The sequence below is a fragment of the Mustela nigripes genome, chromosome 3 (assembly GCF_022355385.1).
Source record: "Mustela nigripes isolate SB6536 chromosome 3, MUSNIG.SB6536, whole genome shotgun sequence".
Lineage (NCBI taxonomy): Eukaryota > Metazoa > Chordata > Mammalia > Carnivora > Mustelidae > Mustela > Mustela nigripes.
In genome coordinates this window covers 152791163-152808286 of record NC_081559.1, presented here as the reverse complement: position 1 = coordinate 152808286, position 17124 = coordinate 152791163, and positions in this window count along the sequence as shown.

Genomic DNA, 17124 nt, shown 5'->3' with positions numbered 1-17124 from the left:
ATGAAAGGAGGATGGTCATGGGGTTACAGACTCATAAAACCCAGTGTGAAGAGTTAGTGATGAACAAAACATATATTGGTATGAGATTTAATTTTCCCAATGTCCTCAGTTACGCAAATGATAATACTTCTAGAGTTAAGATTGGCTACATATTCTATGCTTTGGGGGAGATGAAGAAACCTTCACCTGAAATACCCTCCTTAATGATGCTCTGAATAAAAGTTATAGTCAAAGGTATAATGAAATACCATTCAATAAGGAAAAAAATGTCTACTGAGTGCCTACTCAGCACTAGAGAATAAGACAAATGTGTCTTGTCCCTTGAGAAGCTTTCAGTAGAAGAAAAGATGACTGCTGAAGAATAACAAAATTTGGTGAGCATCTCAAGAGGAGAAGCTGAGGGAACATACAATGAAGAGGCAAAGCCAGCCAACCATTAGCTAAAGGCTTCAAAGAGATTTGCAGGTAAATAAATTGCTCTGACTTGGCCATCTTTAGGGTTTTGAGGGTATTTCAATTTCACTACTCTTTGTCTCATACAGAGTGTGTCCTTTTAAATGATTTTTGTATTAAGATGCCCCCCAGGGGCGCCTGGGTGGCTCAGTGGGTTAAAGCCTCTGCCTTCGGCTGAGGTCATGATCCTGGGGTCCTGGGTTTGGGCCCCACATCAGGCTCTCTGCTCAGCAGGGAGCCTGCTTCCTCCTCTCTCTCTGCCTGCCTCTCTACTTGTGATCTCTGTCTGTCAAACATAAATAAAATCTTAAGAAAAAAAAAAAAAAAGGATGCCCCCCAAAACACATATCTCAGTGTTGAGTGGTCTAGGACTTGGTAGTTCGGGAAGATCAGTTATAGGTGTAAAAGAAAAAGACTCTTTTACCCTTGGTGCTCCTTTAAAAAAAAAAAAAAAAAAGCAACTTGTCTTTCCTCCCTTCTTACTATTAATAAAGTAGCAAGACTCTTAAAGCAAAAATTTGGGTGTAGGCCTGGGGCAGAGAAGTCAAAGGGGCCTCTTTGCTTTCTTTTTATCTAGGCTTTAGGCCAAAGGGACAAAAAGAGTCCTTGTAGAGCTCTATGACTCAGCCTTGCTCACTAGGGCTCTGGGTTAATGCCAGAGACTTTGTGTAAAGAATGTGCGTGTGCATGCACGTGTGTGTGTGTGTGTGTGTGTGTGTTACACTGGTCCCCAAGGAATCAGAAGATGGGTGATTTATTTTTCCCAGACTTGGGGTTCCCAAAAGTGCCTCTTTTTATCAAAGATCTACCTAACAGAAAACAAGAAGGCAACAACACATTGCCTTTTCTAAGGAAATGTACTCAACTACTTGAAATAGTTTTGTTCTTCCTTCGGTATAGAACATCATTCCACATTCACATTCTTCATGCTACTTTAGGGAGAGAGGAGGAGGTTGATTGCATTAGCAAGATCAGAGGATGCGGATTAAGCTTTCCACGGGCTATAGGTTACACAGGCCTCTGTTCCTCCATTGGCTTGCTGGCAGGACATAGCAGAGTGCTGTGAGAGGCAAAGAGAGATTATCCTCTCCCTAAGTGTGGGGCGCAATGAAAAGTTTACTTCAGCAACACACAGGAGAGCTAATAGGGTCCTCTTTGGGTTTCCCTCCATTTCCATTAGTGCTCACTGAAGTCTTAAGGCTGCCTTTGAAGCTAAAAAGTAAGAAGAGAGCAATCCCAAGAGCCTGCTATAGCCTGAGGCTATTTAGGCCAACCAGGCTCAAGAAAAAGAAACCTTTCATGTGTTCAGCCCAGTTTACTAGAGCTTCGTACGGTGGCTTGAAGCCAAATTTCCAACTAATAAAATTTTTTACTGTTGTTTGGTTATTTTTGCCCTTGAATTTTACTGTAAGCGAATACATACCTCTCAGAAGCACTGGGGAGGATATAACTATTTGAGGCAATTTCAGGGACACTCTTGGTATTTTCTGGCAAAACATCATTAAATAGTATCCTGAACTCACTCAAATTTCTAAACAAGGTAAGCTAGAAAAATTGATTTAGAAGTAAAAAATGTTATTTTTGTTTGCAGAATACATTTTAGTGGTATTGCTGTCAGTAAAGGTCCCAACAAGAGGGTAGACAGAGTAATAAAACAAACAAGCCTATGGAATTCCACAAAATCTTTACGGTGAACCCAAGCCTGCTCACACTGAAAAAAGGCTACCCATGCTATGACCCACACCTGTTCATCTGCTTTGCTGGGTTTGGAATTTGAAAGCTATCAAACATCCAGAGAAACACAAATAATTTGAATACTGGTAATAAAATCACATCTACTGTGAGTCATGTTGCAGCCACATTGTTGAAATTATGCGATGAACACAACTACTAACACCGTAATATGCCATGCTCGAGCTTCCAAAAGCAAACGCTCAAGACTTCCCATTGCACATGTTTAGAAGCAATTATTATCTGCTGCTTGCAAGAGCATCCTGTAAGTTCTGACTTTTGTATACCGAGTCTCAAGGATCTCCACCCAAATGGTCTCATCTGCTGTTTCTAGCAAGCCTGGGAAGCAGATAGGAGCCACGGCCACCCCCTTGGTTGAGTCAGCATGCTCATCTAGCTGCTTTCCTTATTCATCAAGGGTTTTGCATGTATAATCTGAAAGTGCATATTAGATTTTACAGTAATTTGAAAATTATGCCAAAATATTAGTTTTATAATATAGATCACAAAAACCAAAGCTGGAACAATGGGGATATTTGAGGCCATGATACGCAATGAGGTTGGGAGGAAGGAAATGTGTTTATTCAGGATTTTGAACAACTGATAGAGATTGTTCTACTCCCTTTTCCTAGATGATCGCACCCACTTCCAAGGCTTTACTAACTATTAAAATGCTGGTGCCTCCTAAATTTTGCATCTCCAGGCTGTATTTCTCTTCTGTATTCTGATTGGTACATTGTTATGCTTGCTGAACAATTCTTTGGACAAAAAAAAAAAAAAAAAAGCCAGCTTGATTCATATTGTTTTAAGTCATGATCAGGGCTGGTCTGGCATTGAGCTGAGGCTTTAAGGCATCATTTGTGGATAAGTAAGCTAAAGAAGGCAATAGTGCAGGCAACCAAAGCAGATGTCTCCATCAAATCTGATGAGCTAAAACTGCTTCAGTTTATAACACAGTTATAACACATTTCCTCTATTTGTGACACTATGGGTTGTTTTCAATTCTCAATTATTTTTGTTCTTTAACAGACCCCAAAAGTCAGGTAAGTCATTAGGTTAAAAAACAGAAGATTTCAAATAAGCACAGTTTACTAGTGGGTTGGTCCCTAACGGACAGATAAAATATCTCCCACAGATGAAATATTTGTACAGACATGACTAAAACATGACGAGGCTAGCTGGTGTTAGACTAACACATAAACAGTCACATAATATGCAGGCAGGTCTGCAAAAGAAGAGAGTATAGCTGATTGTTTACAACTGAAATAATGATAATCCCCTCATTTTTAGGAAATTGGTATTTTAAAATGTTAATTTGCAGAAAAGCTGAACATGGAAACAAGAACTCCTGCTTAAAGTAATTAAAACAAGAAATTATATAAACCTTTCTATCAGACTTCAGCAATCATTAAAAAACCATGTTCTAGCCAGAATTGTATGAAGACATGATTTCTGCTGACTTCAACAGATAACACCTTTCCACAAACTCAGCTGAAATATTTCTACTCAGGGAGGTATGTTTTTCCAAGTTTATTTCTGAGAACACTTGCACAATGAACTTGTCTACGCTTGCCCTTACTTCTCTTTTGATGTAACTATATATCCTATAACAGCAAATACTATTTCACCAGGGGAAATAGTTTTCTATTTGTCTGAGAATATCAGTGTTTTTATAAGTGAATGCTTTAAGTCTTAAAAACAGAGGACAACTTGGGCCACCTGGGTGGTTCAGTTGTTTAAGCATCTGCCTTCAGTTTAGGTCATGATCTCAAGGTCCTGGGATGGAGCCTCGTGTCTGTGGGGAGTCCGCTTCTCCTGCTCCCTCTGTCCCTTCCCCTGCTCATGCTGTTTCTCTCAAATAAGTTAGTAAAATCTTTACCAACAAAACAAAACCACAAGACAACTTAATTTGTTGTTTCATTTGGTTTTTTCTTTTTTGTGTTTTGAGGTTGACAGTGCATGCTCAGAAAGCAATATTACTGGTTTCATATTTTTTCACTTTTATTTTATTTGAAAACATCCATATGAAAACTTGGGTGAAAAAATATGAAAGAAGATTCACTCCAGGAAGTGAAATGGCTGTGAGTCCAAGAAAAATCTTATTCAGACAGAGTGAAGAAACAGCAATATCAACACAAAACTGATTTTGGTGTTTGCCCTTTACCTGAGTAGCTGTTTAAAATGAAAAAGTGCTCCTGGCCACTTTCATTTCATAGAACCAGGGATTTCATATTACCTTCTACCACCAGTTATCAGTTATCAGTTTATCAAACATATTACCAAAACCAATAATACTGAGATAAGCTGTATATAGAATTTAGCGGCAAAAAAAAGATAACTCATTAAAATGCTAGGCATCTACAAATATATACAAATATATTCCAAGTCTCAACCTAATAAATTAGTAACCACTATATGGCATTCTAAGATTATAGTATATACCTAGGTACTTAAATGAGAATGTAAATTTATTACCTTTTTTAAAACTTAGGTTAAACTTGAATATATCAGCGATGCCATTTGTTTCTGTTTTCCTTTCGGGCCACAGTTTCTCAATATCATTGTAAATATTTCTTTTTAAAAAAAAACATTTTTATTTATTTATTTGATAGACAGAGATCACAAGTAGGCAGAGAGAGACAGAGAGAGAGAGAGAGGAGGAAGCAGGCTCCCCGCTGAGCAGAGAGCCCAATGTGGGGCTTGATCCCAGGACCCTGGGATCATGACCCCAGCTCAAGACAGAGGCTTTAACCCACTGATCCACCCAGGTGCCCCGTACATAGTTCTTAAAATGAATTTGGGGGGGCCCCTGGGTAGCTCAGTAGGTTAAGCCTCTGCTTTCAGCTCAGGTCCTGATCCCAGGATCCTGGCATCGAGTCCCTCATCAGGCTCTCTGCTCAGCGGGCAGCCTGCTTCTTCCCCTCTCTCTCTGTCTATCTCTCTGCCTACTTGTGATCTCTCTCTCTCTGTCAAATAAATAAATAAAATCTTTAAAAAAAATGAATTTGGACTGTGTCAAATGTTTAGAAGGTTGGTTTCTGTTTACCTGCGTGCCTGGTGGATGGGTGAGAAAAGCTCAGCACTACTGTTGCCCTGCAGGCTTGCAGAGGCTGAGATTCCTTAGTAGTGACTCCTCAGAAGGGTTACTCCAGCTACTCCACAGGATCCTGGAAAATAACTTCGGGCCCAGCTGTGTTCACTTGAGCATGAGAAATTGAGACCCCACTGCAATCTCCTCCTACCTATTTCCATATGTAGAATAAGCTGGTATCTTATATTGCAAATAAACAAATATCAAAATCCATTAAATTTTTATTGTAGAAGCTTAGGATAAAAAGCACTAAGGAGATTTAAAAAACTCATTCATTGGGGCGACTGGGTGGCTTAGTCGTTATGTGTCTGCCTTCAACTCCGGTCGTGATTCCAGAGTCCTAGGATCAAGTCCTGCATCAGGCTCCATGCTCAGCAGGAAGCTTGCTTCTTTCTCTCCCACCCCTTGCTGTGTTCCCCCTCTTGCTGTGTCTCTCTCTGCCAAAAAGAAAAAATAAATAAAATCTTTAAAAAAAAATACAAAAACCTCCCTCATTCATTAATTCAACACCCAAAGGAGAGCATTTTTGGTGTATTTCCTTCCAGTATTTTTATGCATACTTATTTTCAGTATATGTTTCCTATACAGTAAATCCTCATTTTGTGGGTCCAAGAGAAGACTGGCTAGTATAAAAGGAAATATTATACAAGTTCAGCACTGAGTGAAAATAAGAAATGAATCAAAATTTTAAAATGATACGAAACATTAAAATACCAGGGGAGAGGGTAGAATCTGATTTTCACATTATCTATGAATAGCCATGTTGAAGACAGTGGGAGTAATTAAGGAAGAAGTCCCTTCTAATAAAAGGATCTAGTAGGGATCTCTGGTTCCCAGATAAAATTAAGAGGTGACTTGAACTATAGACTCCATATTGTTTAGTAGTATCTATGTGTGGGAGAATCTTGCACTGCTCACAGTCTAAAAGCATTCCAAGGAATAATACTCAATGCAGGGGCACCTGGGTGGCTCAGAGGATTAAGCCGCTGCCTCTGGCTCAGGTCATGGTCTCAGGGTCCTGGGATCAAGCCCCGCATCAGGCTCTCTGCTCAGCAGGGAACCTGCTTTCCCCTCTCTCTCTGCCTGACTTTCTGCCCACTTGTGATCTCTCTATCAAATAAGTAAATAAAATCTTTAAAAAAAATAATACTCAATGCATTCTTTCTATGTGATCATAACAGCAATTTTTGTTGTTTTGGACAAAATTTTGAAATAAATCCCTGATTTATGGGGTTGCCAAATACAAAAAAGTGTATTTCATAAGCTGGAGATAGGAGGAGAATCACGAACAATTCTCTTTACTCTAAAATAAATTTCCTCACTCAGTAGATTTTTAGAGGCGCTTGGGTAGCTCAGTTATTTGAATTCTGACTCTTGATCTTGGCTCAGTTCTCAATCTCAGGGTCATGAGTTTGAGCCCCACATTGGGCTCCTTGTTGGGTGTGGAGGCTACATAATAAATAGTCAGACAGATAGGTAGATTTAAACCATTCTAAATTGGAGATGTTTACTGGTTAGAATGGTGTGTTATTTCATTAACTTACTTGCCAGTTTGCTGGCAACTTACTTCATTAATCTTACTTGTAAGATAATAAAGATACAAGACCAGGAGTCTAGATCCATAATAATCCTAACGTCTATACAGTGAAAGCTTTAGAAATACAAGGAAATCTTTTTATTACAGTTTCTGTCCTATTTCCCAAATAAATGATCACTGCAACAAACTGAATATCTGATATTCTTAGATGGTCAAACTTATTTGTCCAACAAATTAATGGGAGGTTCTCTCATTGCCACGTAGCCTAAAATTGTGACATAGTTGTGTGTGTGTGTGTGTGTGTGTGTGTGTTTCCATTTAGCTCCTTTTTAAAATGAATCAAACAGTGCTGACCACATTCATATATCTTTTCCAAGGAGACTATGAACCTTTGAAGGTTGGGACCATGTCTCTCATTGTTATTATTATTATTATTTAAAGATTTTATTTTCCTTAGTTCCTTAGTAGGGACTCCTCAGAAGGGTTACTCCAGCTTCTCCATCTGATCCTGGAAAACAACTTCGGGCCCAGCTGCGTTCACTTGAGCATGAATGATTGAGACCCCACTGCAATCTCCTTCTACCTATTTCTATAGGTAAAATGAAGTTAATATCTTATATTGCAAATAAATTACTACTTTCCCACCCCATGCAGGATTCGATCCCATGATCCTGGGATCATGACCTGAGCCAAAGGCAGATGCTTAACTGACCGAGCCACCCAGGCGCCCACTTTTTTTTTTTTTTTTAAGATTATTTATTTATTTATTTGACAGAGAATTCACAAGTAGGAGAGAGGCAGGCAGAGAGGTGGGTGGGTCGGGGGGCAGTCTCTCTGCTGAGCAGAAAGCCCAATGCGAGGCTTGATCCCAGCACCCTGAGATCATGATCTGAGCCGAAGGCAGAGGCTTAACCCACTGAGCCACCCAGGTGCCCTGATGTCTCTCTTGTTTTTATATACCCTGCACCTTTCAGAGGCTAACATACCTAAAGCAACCAGACAGTGTCTTTTTTTTTTTTTTTTTAAGATTTTATTTATTTATTTGAGAGAGAGAGAGAGAAAGAGGGAGCAAGGGTATGAGAGGGGAGAGGGACAGAGGGAGAACCAGAGACCCACTAAGCAAGGAGCCTAATTTGGGGCTCAGTCCTGGGACTCTGGGACCATGGTCCTAGTCAAGGCACACAATTAACCAACTGAGGCACCCAGGAGTCCCTACTTTTTTTTTTTTAAAGTAGCCTCCATGCCCAGTGTGGAGCAACATGGGGCAAGAACTCAGGACCCTGAGATCAACACCTGAGCTGAGATCAAGAGCTGGACACTTAACCAAGGGAGCCACCCATGTGCCCCAACGTGTCTTACAAATGAGTGAATGAACCCTCCATATTACTGTTCTATGCACCTTATAGTATTTCATAACAAAACAAGAAATGACTTTTTAATTTCTCCACGTCCTTCGTCATCTTCATTATCAAAATTTATTAGATAGCTGTGTTCGTTTCCTAGGGCTGCTGTAACAAACTACCACAAGCTGGGTGGCTTAGGAGCAAGATAAATTTATTCCTTCACAGGTATAGGCTGCGTCATCCCTGTGAAAGGAGAGAATCCTTCCTTGCCTTTTTCAGCTTCTGGCCACTCCAGGAGTTCGCTGGCTTACAAATACATCCCTTGAATCCCCCCCCTCTCTTCACATGGCCTCCCTCTCTTCTGTATTTTTCTCTTCTGTCTCTTATAAGGACATGTGTTGTCTGTTACATCTTCAAACACCCTTTTTTTGAAATAAGCCTACATTCATAGGTTCTGCATAGACCTATCTTTTGGGGGCCACTGTTGAACCCACTAAATAGCTAATTGTGCACATTTCTTCCTACTGAATATTTTAACAATGTCAGAAATAGGCATAAATATTTGTACTAGTTGGTACAAATGTTAAGCTGGCATTAAAAAGAGACTCAAAACACATAGTGGCCTAAAAAAGGCAGAATTTCATTTCTCTCTCATCTTATCGTCTGGCCAGTCTAGGCTAGTAGAAAGGCTCAGGTTCATTAGGTCATTAAAGGTCCCTGATGCCACTGATCTCAGTATCTTAGCCCAAGAAGGGGGAAGAAAGTGGAGAGCAAGACATTTCCTTTAAGCAAATGAGACTAGAGTTGCATGTATCGCTTCTTCTCTGCCGTTCTGTTGCTGAGAACTTATTTACTTGGCTACTCCTAGCTGCAAGGGAAGTTGAGTTACTCTAGTGGGATGGCCACATACCCAGATAGAATTTTTAATACTGGTGATAGGTGGAGGAATGGAGTAGGAATAACAGCATGTGACAACTTAAAAAAAAAAAAAAAAAAAAAAAAAAAAAACCCAAAACCAAAACCAAAAGTTTTAACTCTCCAAATCATCGGTTTTTAAATGAAATGATCGTTGGTGGAATTATCACAAGTTATACGTATAATTATGCCATTTGTCATCTTTATTCGTAGATGAATAACTTCCCTGATTTTTTAAAAATACCTAATGTCTTTGGCATTAATTTTCTTAAAGGGAGAGATTATTTTGATACTGTTCAGAAGTCACTTATTAGACACTGTGTGGTTCGTCATTAATATTTTCTTAGAACTATCACTAAAACTTTATTAGAAAATATACCAGTCTTGAGGAATTCAATCCCTGGTTTCCCTGGACTTTTTGCCCTCTACCCCTGTGCTTTTCCACATGGTAGCGGAAGGACTTACTGTGGGGAGGGTGATTGACAATGGGTTAGGTTAATGTGTCCGTGTAACAGATTCCAACTTTCCCTCTAGTGGGCTGTTCCGAAGACTCGACTGACAGCGGTTCATCATTATTGTCTTTCACTCTAAGACAGATGCCCCATCAGTCCTATCAATAATAGAGTTAAAGTTTTGATCTTCTTTTTCCTGACTCACATCTCTCGCAGTTTAGAATTAGGTGGTGAGGAGTAACATATAAATCCCTCTAATCTCAACAATGACTATGAAGCTTTTTTGTTTCCCCCATGATTTGTGAGCATTAAAGAGTCAATTAGAAAAGTTCCTGAAAGGCTACAGCTGAAGAGTATGTTTAATATTGTTAAAGAAAGGGTAACATTTCTGTCCAAGGGAGAGATCCGTTTTCAGTTTACACCCAATCTGAAAGTTATTCTTCTAGTTCAAAAGAAGAAAAATATGACACCTTACTTCCACCCCACTCCATTCTTTCCTTCCCCTCCTGCTCCTGCCTCATCACCAGCAAAGGGGGACAGCACACAGAGGCTGGAGTCCAGTGCAAAAGATATATTAGGTTAATGGGCTGCAAAGAACAAAGAGAAGCTAATGGGTTGTTATAAGTATTTGGCAATGAGAACTGAACAAAGCAACCTCTTTAGAAATGCCATTGGCAGAGATTACATTGATGGAAACATTTAGAAACTGCAAAAAGATTAAAAAAAAAAAGGCTTTGTACAAGGAAGTGACCATTTCAACAGCCTTGTAAGAGGAAACAACAGCACAAAACACAAGAAAAGGGTCAGTAGCACCTGGCACCTTAAGAACAACAACAAAGAGAGAACAGAACAGAGATGGCTCCTCAGGCACACTTGGCTAAGGACTCAGTTGCAAAGAGAATCTTGAAGCTAAAATCGAAATTTCACCGAGTGTTATTACGGGTTCAATTTAGGATCAAGTTACTCATCTATACTTCTCTTTCTATTTAATGGTTTCAGCCAGTTGCGATTTATCCTCCATGTTGTATCTACGAAGTCTTAACGTATTTGGGGGAACCCCTATAGTTATTAAGAGTATATTGAGGTTGGAAAGACCACAACTAATACTTGCAGCTAAAGTTGTGATGTTCTGAATGGGCACAGTAGGTGAACAGCACTCCTAGATGATGCTGCCTTAGGAAGGTCTGACTATACATGAGTGGCCTTCACGCCACACATTTTGCGGAGTGACTGACTGCAGAATGACCACAACCAAGTCTTCTCTCTCTCTTTAGCTATAAAGGCGTGACACTGGCAAGAAAGTCTTCTGAAATTCTGTATGATTTATTAGACCCTATTTTAAAGATTTTGGTAGCATGAAATTCTTTGAGTACATAAATGTTATAGTATCTTGGTTATATTTTGGAAGATCATTTTAACATTCTCAATCATTCCAAGTAATCTTGATTATGCCTCTAGACATTCTCAAGTGTATTTCATCTTCCCATAAATGCATTGAGGCCCATTTACTTTGTCCCTTGGACATGAGATATAATCTACCCAGTGGTTTCCCTCCCTCATTCTCCTTACAACTGCCAGTAACTCCTCTAAATCCAAATCTGATTCTTTCTTTCTTAAGCTTCACAAATTTCAGGTCCCAAATGATATATAGGATAAAACCCAAACTCTTAAGAAATGGATCTGAAAGTGTGGTCCTAGTACCAGCTGCATCAACATCAGTAGGAAATTTGTAACAAATGTAAATTTTTGCCCTCTCACTCTAAATCTGCAGACTCAAAAATCTCTGGGGATGGGGTCGGGGGATCTGGGCTTTTAAAAGCCTCCAGGGAATTCAGATGCATGCTCAAGTTTGCAAACCACTGCTAGAGATTGACACAATGGTTATGCTATCTGTCTCCCTTCCCCCAGGTTCACCCACGTTTACTCTGTGCATCATCTGCCCTCAGATCTTCCCACGACTTCCCAAGCATATCGTGCCCTTTCACACTTCGGTGCTTCGGCACTTCCCCTGTCTGAAATGCTATTCCACTCCTCGATGATCTGGTCCCTTAAATCCTTTTGGAATAAGAGGATATAAATAAGTGTATACTCATCCTTCAACAACCAGCTCAAATATCACCTCTGCTGCAGAACTTTCTCTGATACTCAGACAGATTTAGCCACTCCTTCCTCTGGGCTGTCCTTGTACCTAACTTTCCATGCTACAATTGCTTATGCCTCTCCTGCTGCAAGATGGATCTGTGGGGGCTGAGTCCTACCCTCAGCATGCCCTTTAAGATGCTGGAATCACAGATGTTCCCAATAAGTAATTACTGAATAAGACTTTATTTGGTGATTTAACAAGCAAGCTTGTCTACACCTTCTGTTTGTTTGTTTGTTGTTTTAATTCCTTTCTTTTAACTGAAGAAGAATCCTCTTCCAAGGGAGACTGTTCTCTTCTTACTCTTGAAATGGGAGGACAGATTTGAGAGAGAATGATGTGAAGAGATGAGGCAAAAGAAAATCAGCCAGATGGGTCACTTTCTGCCTAGAGGTCAACAGAGTAGGCCTTTCCTCCTGAACTCATACTTAATAGATGAAACAAATGATCTTGATACAAATCCAAATCTTAGAAATAGTCTCTAATCATATTTTCTTCATCAGTCTTCACTTACAAGAACAACTGAAAAGCCACAAGTATTTAATAAATCATAAAATTCTGTGTATGTCTGCCTAAAAATATTTAGTCTACAGAAATAATATAAGTCTCTTAACATATTTTATATACTGGGAAATAAGGATCATTGGCAATAGAATATTCTGAATTTTCCTTTTTCTTTCTTTCTTTTTTGTTGCCATTATTTTTATTTATTTATTTATTTATTTATTAAAATATGTATTATTTGTTTCAGGGGTACAGGTCTGCAAAACTTTAAACATAATATTTTATACTCATTTGTATCCCTAATATCCTAGATGGTGTTAATTAATATAGTGGCTAGACTGTGTAAAACTTTGTGTGTACATCTACTTGTATAGTAACAGAATCATAATAATGGCAAAGCTTGGCATTTCCCCCCACCATCACGAATGAAAAACAGTTTTCTGACTGAGCCTTGATAAACTGTTTTCACAGAATTGAAAATACTTGAAATTAGAAACACCAAATCTTCTGATTGTTCTGGAGTGGAAATTGTAACTGTAAGATCAGCCTGTGATTTCCTATTTTCTTACTCTAAGTGATAATTAGCTAAACAATTATTTAGCTGATATGAATGGGTGCTTCCCCACTTTCTGCTAATTTTTACCTGCTACCTCCATCAAGACTCACTTCTTCTGAATCAAATATATTGAAGAGCATTGTTAGAGGAGAGGGAGGCTGGAGATATACTCCTCATGAAAATGTATACTTGGTAAAGGATGGACAGGTATGTGAGCAAAATTATGGCAGATCAAGCTAGAAAAGATTATAGCATTTCCCATCACAACTGTAATGACAGACAGAAGGAATTATAGAAGAAGACTGGTTACATTCACAGTTAGCTCCAGGGATTAAGGAAAGCCCAGAACAGAATGACAAATACTTGTTGGACATGGCCAGCCATCAGGAATCATCTACCTTACCCTTGCCATCTCAAACCTCTAGACACCACTCTGATGTACCCATTACCCATGCTAATTGAGTTAATGTTCCCTTCCTCACAATTAGACTGTACTTCCTTGAAGGCAGGAAATGAATGTCCTTCATCTTATATTCTCAAGGCAGCTAGCGAAGATATATATCCCCACTATGCTTCTGTTGAACAAATAAGTTAAATAGATATCATTCAGAAAGAATTAGTTGCTAACACTGAAACAGCAACTTCACAGAGGGTCCAGACACTCATTTAAATTATATATCTTAAGCAAGTCTGGAAAAAAGAAGGCACTCGTCTTTTGTGAAGTGCTCTAAAAGTAGTGTTCAAGGTATTTGCCTTGTTAGCTGGAGAGCTTCTTGAAGAACAGCACTGTTCTGATTCCACTATTCCATGCACTGCTTACACTTTCATATCCTTTGGCTGCAGGAGTCGTCACTGAAGGATGCCTGGCGTATGTGTTCATTTGGCACAGAGATCATGAAGTGAATTCAAGCCTTCTGAAACTCTATTACAAAATTCTAAAATTCTATTTTAAACTCGGTATTTAAACTCTATTACAAAATCTATTCTAATTTTGATTCCAGAACCCTAAAATCTCCCCCAAACCTACCACTCAAAGATGTATATAGGAGGTAGAGAAAGGTAAAGACAGTACATTCGTGTAAAGACTTGTAATTGTGGATGAGAAACAATTTGCATGAATAACAATAAATCTCAGCAAATTAATTTTAACTATTAATTTCAATACCCACATATCAAAATGTCCTTATCATTATGGATGTACTTAAGTTTAAGTGAAGGTAATACTGTGAAATATTGTGAAATCTGCAATTATAAAATAATTTAGAGTTTTAGAGTAATCTACCATTGAATTACTTTTTAATAGCATCTTACCATTTTGCTTTTAAATGTTATTAATAATGTTTGATTGGATTCCCTCTTCTACCTTCCTTCCTCTCCTCACAGATATTAACAAAGTAAGGAATTCAAATGACTAACACCGTGGCAAGGAGCCTCCATACCAAGGAGGCTAGAAAAATGTACCCACTATATGAATGGCACCTAAAGAGCTGAGAAGATAAATCAGGGAAATTATTTGTGATCATGGAAATCATGCCATAGGCTATCAAAGGGGAAGAGAAAAACTATCTGCATCTCTCCCAATAAACCCCCAATGACAGACTCCATTACAATTAGAAATCAGCACTGGCAAATTTGTATTCATTCCTCATCATTCCTTTAAACCTCAGAGAAAGCATTGCCTCCCTGCATCTAATCCTTTCCCTAGATCTTAATCCCCCCGCCCATCTCTTTGGGAACCTGGCTTCATCACTTCTTTTTCTGTTTCTCAATCCTTTTTTCTCCCTAAGGCTTCCTTATCTCAACTTATGAACATGCTAGAACATCACACAATCTCCCCATCTTCCTCACCTGCCATTACCTCCTAGCTGTCACCCTTTTCTTCCTTTTCTTCTGTTCAGGAATATCAAAAGAGCTATTTAGACTCTGCTATACTCACCTTTCATTTACTCGCAAACCTCTACAATTTGCCTTTCATTGAAAGTACCTTTCCTAATGCCTTAGCAGCTATTTTTTTTTTTTTTTTTTTAGATTTTATTTTCTTATTTGAAAGAGAGAGAGACGGAAAGAGGGAGACACAGTGTGTGTGGGAGGGGGGGAATGGAGCAGAGCAGAGAGAGAGAAGGACAAGCAGACTTAGCACTGAGTGGGGAGCTGGAAATGAGACTGGATCCCAAGACTCTGAGATCATGTCCTGAGCCGAAATCAAGAGTGGGATGCTTTACTGACTGAGCCACCCAGAAGTCCCCATGGTGGCTACTTTTAAAACATTATCTAAGAGACCCTTATTGGTCCTTCTTTTACCTTGAACCCTTTGCAACATTGGGCACTGGTGACCCTTTCTTCCTTCTTAATATTCTCTGTTCCTTGGACTTCCAGTATAATAATTTCTCCTGATCTTTCATAAAACCTGAACTTCAATTTTTTAAAAAAATATTTATTTATTTGACAGAGAGAGATCACAAGTAGGCAGTGAGGCAGGCAGAGAGAGAGGGGGAAGCAGGCACCCTGCTGAGCAGAAAAACGGATGCAGGGCTCAATCCCAGGACCCCGAGATCATGGCTCAATCCCACGACCCCGAGATCATGACCTGAGCGGAAGGCAGAGGCCCAACCCACTGAGCCACCCAGGTGCCCTCTGAACTTTGATTTTAAAACCTGGTTCCATCACTTTCTCTGTGCAGCCTTGGCTAAGCTGCGTTAATTCAGGTGTTAGTTGTACTGAACTGATCAGAAGCCATAGTGTCGCTGGAGGGAGGGTGATAGGAGATGAGGTAGGACTGGTTGGCAGAAGCTAGATCATAAAGGGCTTTGTAGACTTGGCAAGGAGCTGGGATGTTTTTGCTAACGCAACAGAAAGGTTTTAGGCTAGAGGTGGCAGGTTGGAGTCTTTGTAAGTTAAGACATACCTAATTTCCATTTGTAAAACATAGCTTCAGCGATTCTGTGAAAAATAAATTGTAGCAGGCGGGGGAATGGAAATGTCTTGGTATAGTCTGCATTGCCCTGACCAGAGCTCCCATGTTCAAGAGAACTGGGTGGTGTTCTGTGCAGGGCAGCCCTGTTTGTGTCAGGATAGGTGCCTGACACACAAGCCGCATGACTACAGACTGACTGGCAGCCAATGATAAGGCTGAGATAAGGGGTCTTGCAACTGGACTGTGATCCTCTGAAATGCGGATGAAAGTAAGAGAAGAGAATTAATTACTAGTCAGTAGTGTGAGGACAGACCAAAGAGGTAGAGAAAAAAATGGAGATCTAAGAGGAAAGAAATAAGAGGACAGCTTCTAGAGGGGCCTTGGTTCCTAATAACTACTCATATATCCATATAAACACTTTTGCTTTCACCCTTTTAATGGAGGTGGTCTCTGGGTCTTTCTTACATGCAAAATTGTCTAATGAACACATTAATGTTCTCAAGATTTGATTCTTCTCATTTCCATCAGTCAGAAATGACAAAGATCTGTTCTGGTAACAAATAAACTCCTCAAATCTCAGTTGCCTAAAACAACCAGTGTTGACTTCTCATTCGGTTTAAATATCCATCATGAGGTGAATGCGACTCTTTTCTGCATCATCCTCCCTCTAAGACCAAGAATTACAGAGCATATATTCTCTGGAACATTGTTGATTGCCATGGCAAAGAGCAAAAAGAGTTCTGGAAGGTCTTGCATCAGCAATTAAGTGCTATGCTCACAATTCATGACAGAATGTGTCAGGAGGCTCATCCCAACTACAAGGAAGCCAGGAAATGCAATCCTACTTGTATCTGAGAAAGAACAGAAAGTATTTGATACACTCGCCACCATTCACTCACCCATAACCATGGCTTTAACTGCTGCCTATACACCAATATGCAAATTTCTAACAGATGTCCCATTGTCACTTTTTATCCATATTTTCAACTACCTGCTGGAATGCCACAATTGGATTATATCATAGCTATTTCAAATCTCAAGTTATAAGACAGAATCCTTTATCTTTCCCAGAAACTTTCTCTGTTCTTTCTCTCGGTCAGTGGTCCCATAATTGAGCCATTGTACCAAATAAGAAACCAAGGGCACCTGGGTGGCTCAGTGGGTTAAGCCTCTGCCTTCAGCTCAGGTCATGATCTCAGGGTCCTGGGATCAAGCCCAGAATCAGGTTCTCTGCTCAGCAGGGAGCCCAGTTCACTTCCTCTCTCTCTGCCTGCCTCTCTGCCTACTTGTGATCTCTGTCAAATAAATAAAATCTTAAAAAAAAAAAAAAGAAACCCAGTTATTATCTTTGACTCTTCCTTCTCTTCCAACATTCAGTTAGTTGCCCAGCTTATAGCTGTTCCCCTTTAATTTATTCTCATCCTACTAACCTCATGACCATTACCTACTTCAGCCCTTCATAGATTCTTGCCCAAACAATTGTGTTGG